At 40.7% G+C, this 8,646-nt stretch overlaps 1 pseudogene; it reads left to right on the forward strand.

The window, feature by feature from the left end:
• The first annotated feature begins 7,703 nt into the window (after window positions 1-7,703).
• Window positions 7,704-8,233, forward strand: LOC144229334 (RWD domain-containing protein 4 pseudogene; annotated as a pseudogene).
• The last annotated feature ends 413 nt before the right edge of the window (window positions 8,234-8,646 follow it).

Genomic DNA, 8,646 nt, shown 5'->3' on the forward strand with positions numbered 1-8,646 from the left:
CAGTAGGTCATGTTTTAACCTATGTTTCTGTTTATGAGAGCCTCTTCTAACCCCTCAAGCTGCAACATTAAATATAGAATCTTTGCTTAGTGAGCCCATATCAATAAATTCTGCCTGATTGAACTTCACATTCTTTCTACTGTTATCCCACACCTTTAATGTCCATTTTCATATATGTTCTTCTGCTATTTGTTTGTATACATTGGAAAACTCTTTTTGGAGTATGGCACACCTCCTCATGGGTGCACCTCACCTCACCTTTAAGGGCCTGCGGGGACATGAGTCAAATTAAGCCTCGAGGCAAAGAGTGGTGGTGGCAGTGGGTCCTGAGGAGACTCAGCATGTCTTATGTGATGGCTGCCTCAGGAGAGGCGATTATGGTTTTGTCAGACAATGCAGGGTTGATTTCCTCTGACAGGTGGAAAGGGACATCTGACTGTGAGTTGGGGATAACCCTACTCCTCTGATTGAGAAGGACACTTTGCTGGAAGGGAGGAGCCAATTCCACTGGGAGGAGGGAGAACTTCTCCACTGGGAAAGAAAACACGTCAGAATTTAGGGGCTCATTGTTCTCTACTTCATCAGTACCATCTCAACTTACAGTATCTCGTTTTCACTTTAGCAGTAGATACCCTGTGAGGCTCACAGTTCAACTTGCCTTGTAATTCACTCAAATGCACGATGTGGGTCTGTGTTTGATCTTCAGCAATTTCAGCCATTGGGCTTCTGAAGATAAGGCTCTCCTTCAGGGGACGCCTAATAACTGGGCATTATTTCTGGGTGTTTCTGTGAGAGTGTTTCTGAAAGAGATTAGCATTTGAATCTAATGCTGAGTGCAGGCATCAGTTCCCTGTGTACATCATATAAACTCAAGTTTGCATACCTTGGATAATGCCACCCCTTCTTTCTGGAAGGCATTCTTTCACATTCTCTCAGGTTTAGCTTAGTCATTTTGTTCCAGGAAGTCCTTCATGAGTCGCTGCTCTCTGCATCCCCTGTGATCAGGCTACAGGCCTCACTGTATCTCCACAGAGCTTCAACAATGAATAACACCTAATAGGAGCTCAACAAATTTTTTTTTTAATTTAGTTGAATTGGAAATTTTCCATGAAGTTAGCAGTTAAGTGGCATAGAATTATTTGTCCCGATTATGATAGTTTGAAAAAAAAAGATTTTATTTAGTATATTTTAAAAAGGTTATGTATCCACTAGATGTTTCTGGAACATAAACGTTTCAGAAAATACTGCCCAAGAAACCAGACATTTATTCCAACTAAAACCTAAAGTCATTTCTGAAATATAAGTTATCGTTGACATATATCTAAGCAATTAGGAGTCCTTAAGCATAATGCAACATTTAAAACTATGTTTCTTTTATGTACTTCTAATAATTTTTCTCTATATTTTATATTAATTCAGATTTTTGAAGAGTGTGGTAGACTCTTTTTGAACATGGCATCAGGGGATGGAGCGAAGGGTCCAGAAGGCAGAGCCAAAAGCTGAAAGACAAAAATAAATAAAGGAATCACTCCCAGAAAGCCAAAACAGTCACAAGTTCTGCCCCTGGTGAAGGGGCTCAGTGACAGGCTCCCAGGTGGATTTCAGAATTAATAAAAGCCAGGGACTGCTGTTTACATCTCTTGTGTGCATTGAGCATTGAGGGCTTCAGGGACAGATGATATGTCTTTGCTGTTGTTGTTCTCAGATGTCTGAATCAGGAGTTACTGCCCCTGAGGTGTCTAACCACATTCAGACTTAATTAAAATTAGAAGGATCTGGAGGTTGAGCCTGATATCAAAATGGAGATACAACTTTGGGACAAGGCGTGAGTATTTGTCACGAAAGAAGAATGTGAACAAATTATTGTATCTGGAGGGTGGACTCTGGAAAATTACTTTCAAAATGGCCACAGTAATTCTCCCATCATCTATGCAAATCCTTTGTCATGTGACTTTCCCATGTCTTCCATCAAGAGGTGGAAATTCTTTTCCCATTTCTTTCAATACGGGATGGCCTTGTGACATGTGTTGATCAACAGAATGCAGTGGACTAATGTCATTTGTGCATCCTCTTAGGCCAGTCCTTTAGGGGCCCTACAAATTCCACGTTCACCTTCTTGGACTTCTGAACCCACAATGCTGTGGGGAAAACCCAGTCTACCTTACTGGAGAATGGTGCCCAGCTGACTGCACCAACTACTTGCAGGTGAGTGGTGCCTTTTTGTACTCTTAACCCCAGTCAAGTTATCATATGAAAACAGCTGGAGAGTGTTCCCAGGGGATAGTGGCGGAAGAATTGCCCAGTTCACCCACCCAAAAATGGTAAGACATGATCAACCATTGCTGTTGTTAGTCCCTGTGTTTTGAACTGATTCATTGCATGATTTTAGAAACTTGAAAAAATGTATTTACCTAAATTTGAAAAATGAGTAAATGAATTTGTCACACTTCTAGACGCTTTTACCTGATCAAGTGTTATTGGTGACAATTTAATATCAATGTTCAGCAACTGAACAAAGCAAAAACTCAGTAAAAATTTATTGAATGACTAAATCAGTGTGGGCAGTTTCAATCCTCAAATCAAAAATCAACTTATTTTTTACTAGTCGAGATTCTATGGATATTGTTAGGATTAAGTTAATGTTTGTTTCTATTAATTATAAGCATCATAGTATGGTAGTTTATTATGCATTTTCATTCATTTTCCCCCATTTTTTGGAAGCCAAAAGACAAGAATGATGAAGGAAAAGAAAAAAACCTGATAAAGATCGCAATCATAGTTTAATTTACATACTGGCTTAAAAGGTAATAAAATATCTTTCAGAGATTTTTTTTATGAGACCCAAATGTATTTTTGTTTAAATGAGAAGATTAGAAATAAGTAGTATGGGGGCACCTGGGTGGCTTAGTTGGTTAAGCATCCAACCCTTGAATTTGGCTCAGGTCATGATCCCAGGGTTGTTAGATCAAGCCCTGCATCAGGCTCCATGTTGAGTGTGGAGTCTGCTTAAGATTCTCTCTCTCCCTCCTTCCCTCTCTCTCTATCTTTCTTTCTCTTTCTCTCCCTCTTTCCCCTTCTCATACTTTCTCTGTATAGAAAGAAAGAAAGAAAGAAAGAAAGAAAGAAAGAAAGAAAGAAAGAAAGAAAGAAAGAAAGAAAGAAAGAAGAAGGAAGGAAGGAAGGAAGGAAGGAAGGAAGGAAGGAAAGAAGGAAGGAAAGAAGGAAAGAAGGAAAAACTGTGGGGCTGGTTTAACTAGCATTAAATTTGAACTTGCAACTTTCAGCTCCCCTACTTTCTGCCAGTGCAAGTATAGCAGATAACCAAGCTTCTCCCAACTTTAGTATCCTCATCTGCAAACTGGACACAGTGATATATGTCTCAGTAGATTATTGCAGTTTATAGACATTGAAGTGGTCAACAATGCTGTTATTAGTAATTCTCATGTTTGAGAGTGCTTGCTTTCAATTGCAATCTTTAACATTAGACATAAGGTAGCTTGATTTCTTAGATCAATGTAGGCTACGTGACACAAAATGTAGGTTAGCCCACTCAAATACCCAACTCAGTCTCTTTCCGGATTGCCTTTCTCAGTTCTTGGGACTGGGAACCTCGAAACTTCACTTCCTAGAGACTTTTTTGAGCTAAGAATGGCCACATAATTCACTGCTGTGCAGTGAATGAGGTGTAAGCATCAAGTGTGGAAGTACCATCATCTCTACTATCTAGAATGTAGATATGGTGACGGGAAGCACAACATCTTCCATGCAACCACAAGGGAAAGTGAAAAGAATTGAAGCCACGAGCCCAAGCTAACAACCTCCTACCACTAGATTTATTGCTGTATGAGAGAAAAAATGTCCCTAGTTTCTATAAGTCACAAGCTTATTGAATTCTCCTTCACAAGTGAATACAGTCCCCAACTGAGACATTCCCAGTGTGTGCGGAATGCATAAAACACTATTCTATTCCTTACTCGTCATGTGACAGGAGTGAAAACGACATGTGGGAGCAGGAGTTGGTGAGGGAGGAGTCCAGCAGTTGATACAGCACAAGCACTAACACGGTAAGCGCCTGACAGTCTTTCTGGCATAAGAGGCTGTGAGTGGCAAAAATCACAGATATGAATTATTTGCCTTATTCTATAGCCTTGAATTGTTTGGTAGTAGATCATGGAATTATTTCTCTGTGACCATTTTGTTTTGAAGAGGACACCTTAGGAAATTCAGCAGAGTCAGAACAAGAAATAAAAGTTATTGAACATATGAGGCACTAAGCAAACGTCAACACTATCTCCTTTATGTTGTGTGCTTACAGATAGTTTCCAGACAAACCAACCAAATAACTTTGAAAAATAATTACAACTTGAAAGTAAGAAGAGACTTGATACTGAAAGTATTTTTTATAATGTTTACTTTTGAGAGGGAGGGAGAGAGTACAAGCAAGGAAGTAGCAGAGAATGGAGAACAGAGGATCAGAAGCAGAGACCAATATGGGGCTGGAACTCATGAACTGTGAGATTGTGACCGGAGTCAAAGTTGGAGCTTCAGGGGCACCTGGGTGGCTTAGTTGGTTAAGTGTCCGACTTTCGCTTAGGTCATGATCTTGCGGTTCGTGGGTTCGAGCCCCGCGTCGGGCTCTGTGCTGACTGCCAGCTCAGAGCCTGGAGCCTATTTCAGAGTCTGTGTCTCCCTCTCTCTCTGACCCTCCCCTGCTCACGCTGTCTCTCTCTCTCTGTCTCCTAGAAATAAATAAAAATATTTTTAAAAAAGTTGGAGCTTCAACCTACTGAGCCACCCATGCACCCCAAAAGTATTTTTAAAGTCAGTTCTAAAATGCACTATGTCTACTAACAAATGTGGTTCATAGTCAATGGTCTTATTTTAAAGTAAACAAAAATAGCAGTAACTACTCTGATAAGCATGTACCTTTCATGAGTTGCTTACTGTCAAAAATAACTCAAGTCTAACAAAATGTTTTACTAAAAACTGGCTTATAAGAGATTTTTACTTTTTCTATAAGAAAAATCCCAAATAACATTGGACAATGTAGTCCCTTGAAATATATGATCTCACGGTATTTTAAAAATAAAGTCCTGACACATTGTATTTTAAGAGTAAGAGTGGGTGAGACATGAAAGCAAATAAAAATCTTGAGTGTCTTTTAGGTTAGAATTTGTTCTCTTCTGCATAAATAATTAAAAATAATCTCTCCCTCTTCAGAATTCAATTATAGCAAATTAGGTAATCTGGGCCAAACCTCTTGGTGAAAAGTATAAACCATAAAGAATAAAATACATATTTTAAAATCTTATGAACATCAAACAAATAGTAAGGATTCACCAGGACACCTTATTGGTGAGAAAACAGGGCAGCAACTTCATGAAGCAGCAACCTCTACCCTGAGAGAATATGACAATCTTGACCAATTTAAACCTCTATTTTGATTGCTCTGTGCAGAGACAAAGGCAAATTAAAGGCTAGAGCATGGAAGGTTGGGCATCTGGCAGAAGGCTCAGTCTCTCAAGAAGCTGGAATCTGCGAGGTCTACTCTCTGAAAATAAAGGTGAAGGAGACCGGACGCAGCTGCTCCAGAATGTGCATGCCTGAATGTGCAGGGAAGCTTGGCGTGTTGATCTCAGGTGCTCCCTGACTCGTCCCCCCCAACAACCTGGCAACAGCAGATGTAAGTCCTCTGGAGGAAAGTGATAAATCTTGAATCTCAAATTATTCATCTGTTTTCCCCAAATACATTTTCCAGCAAAGATAAGATACTGTATAACAGAACAATAAAAAAATGAAGAAATAAATAAAAACTAGATGCACAAACACATCAGATATCTGAATATATCATAGCCCATGAAACCCATGCTTACTATGTTTAAAGAAATAAAGGTGATAAAGGTGAAAATAGTAAGTAAGCTCAAAGCTGTAAAAGATGTCAATAAATCTGAAGAAGAAGTAAAGACTATGAATAAAAATACAGCTGAAATTTAAATGCCAATCAATAATGGGGTCCGGAAGCCTATACTGAAAACACTGCCATAGACAGGGGCACAGGTGGAATTCATGGGAGTGTTTCTTTCTGAAACAAATAAAATATTGTCAATCACAATGAACATAACTTAATAGGATGTCTCATCCACTGCAGATGCTTCTAGACCCCTTCATCTCCCTTTTGTTGTTCATTTCACCTTTAAAGTCACCCCATCAGTGGCATAGGGAAGATGTGTTCATTTTCAAATGGCAGACCTCAGTGTATGAATGTCTTTCGAAAATTGTCATTGAGGTGCCTGGGTGGCTCAAGTGGTTGAACATCGACTGGATTTCAGCTCAGGTCATGATCCTAGGGTTATAGAATCAAGTATGGAGCTGAGCCCCTCTACTAAGTATAGAGCTATCTTGGGATTCTCTCTCTCTCTCTCTCTCCCTGCCCCTCTCCCCCTTCTTGTATTCTCTCTTAAAAAAGTATAATAAGTGTTGCCACTGCCTTTTTACTTCATTTCGCTTGTAGGAATGCAAAAGTGCTCTGAAAATGGATCCATATTGTGTAGCTTGCTGGACTGGGCAAAATGTAAGATTAGCCCTTAATTATGTGTTTTGTCCACATATGGATACAAGCTGTATTTGCAGTTTGTATGTAGATACTAAAATTGGTGGTGAGACGTTGATTTTCAGCCAAGTAGACAGCACATCACTGAGAGGTATTTGTATTTCTGGGAAAATAAATACACGTGTATCTGAGCTGTTAGGTGTCAGTGAAATTGTTGTGAAGTGCATGGTGGGGGATCTGGCCTGACCTGGCTTTCCAAGGTGAAACCTCCAGTTTGGGATTTATGAATACACAGATTTCAGAAATCAAGAGATAAAGATGTATTCCCATAATTATGTGAGGACAACATTATCCCACATCCTATGTAATATAGATGGAGACACTGAGAAAATGCATTATTTATTGTCAATCAAAATTATGTAGAAGCAAAAGAAAAGGCCTCTTTGGAGATGCTGCAACAACCCTATTTAAAGAAAAGAAGACAAAGCATAGTTTAGAAATGCCCTCTGGGGCGCCTGGGTGTCTCAGTCAGTTAAGCATCCAACTTCAGCTCGGGTAGTGATCTTGTGGCTTGTGAGTTTGAGCCCCGAGCCAAGCTCTGTGCAGGATTCTGTGTCTCCCTCTCTCTCTACCCCACCTACACTCTGATTCTCTTTCTCTCAAAAATACATAAACATCAAAAAATTTTTTAAAAAGGAAAAGAGGGACGCCTGGGTGGCATAGTCGGTTAAGCGTCCGACTTTCGCTTGGGTCATGATCTCGCGGTTCGTGGGTTCGAGCCCCGCGTCGGGCTCTGTGCTGACTGCCAGCTCAGAGCCTGGAGCCTGTTTCAGAGTCTGTGACTCCCTCTCTCTCTGACCCTCCCCCTGCTCATGCTGTCTCTCTCTCTCTCCTAGAAATAAATAAAAAAAAATAAAATAAAATAAAAAATAAAAAGGAAAAGAAATGGTCTCCCTGCTCACACGTGGATGCAACAAAAAGTAGCCTTCAAACTTATTGGGAAAAAGAGCATGTGGCCCCAGTTGCTCGGAGCCCCACCCTGGGTGGCCCCAGTTCCTGCCACCAGACCCCTTGCTGGCAACAGAGCACTGCTCCAAGACCAGGGATGTCCCACGACCCTTCAGATGTGTGCCAATGAGGACCAGGAGATGGAATGGATGCATGGTGCTCTGTCAAAAGTCCAGTTGCATTTCAACAAAGGAGAGGTGAAAATGGTGATCCCAAAGACCTCTTAATAGAACTTTCTTGGACAGAAACATATCCCCAAATGTCTCCAGTTATTTCTATGAATGCCTTTTGCCTTTTTTTTTTTTAAAACAACACCCATATCATCAACTGTAAAGCAGAGCATGTTAGCCACGTCGCAGGAAGCAGTGGAAGGTCAGTCTCAGGACCATTATGACTTACACATCGTTGAAATATACCAAGGACAATAAAAAGCAGTTCATGGAGAATCATCATTCCATTGATTCTCCGATACCCATAAGCAGTATCATCTCCATGGAAACTCCTACTACTGCCCCCATCAAGTAAGAATAAAGACAAAAAAAAGAACAACTTACAAAAGCCCAGAAATGTAAGCTGACAGATAAAACAGATCACAAAGGAGATCTTTCTCAAGGATGGGATGGGATTGATGTGGTGCCACATCTAAGCAAAACTTACTCTAAAGATGATGAATAGTGTTTGGAGTTAGAGACAATGGAAGAGCATCCTTAAAAAGGTAAACTGGGTTCAGGGTTCCTGGGTGCTTCAGACAGGTGAGCGTCAGAATCTTGATTTCAGTTCCAGTCATAATCCCAAGGTCCTGGGATCCAACGTGGATCCAGACCCAGATCCAGCTCTGGGCTGAGGCTGGAGCCTATTTAAGATTCTCTCTCTGTCTCTGTCTCTCTCTCTCTTCTCCCCCCTCCCCCCGCTGTCCTTAAAAAAAAAAAAGAAGAAGAAGAAGTAGAGGCACCTGGGTGGCTCAGTCCGTGAAGCGTCTGACTTCAGCTCAGGTCATGATCTCGCAGTTCACGAGTTTGAGCCTTGCCTCGGGCTCTGTGCTGATAGCTCAGAGCCTAGAGCCTGCTTCAGATTTTGTTTCTCCTTCT

The sequence above is a fragment of the Crocuta crocuta genome, unplaced genomic scaffold, assembly GCF_008692635.1.
Source record: "Crocuta crocuta isolate KB4526 unplaced genomic scaffold, BGI_CrCroc_1.0 scaffold516, whole genome shotgun sequence".
Taxonomy (NCBI): Eukaryota; Metazoa; Chordata; class Mammalia; order Carnivora; family Hyaenidae; genus Crocuta; species Crocuta crocuta.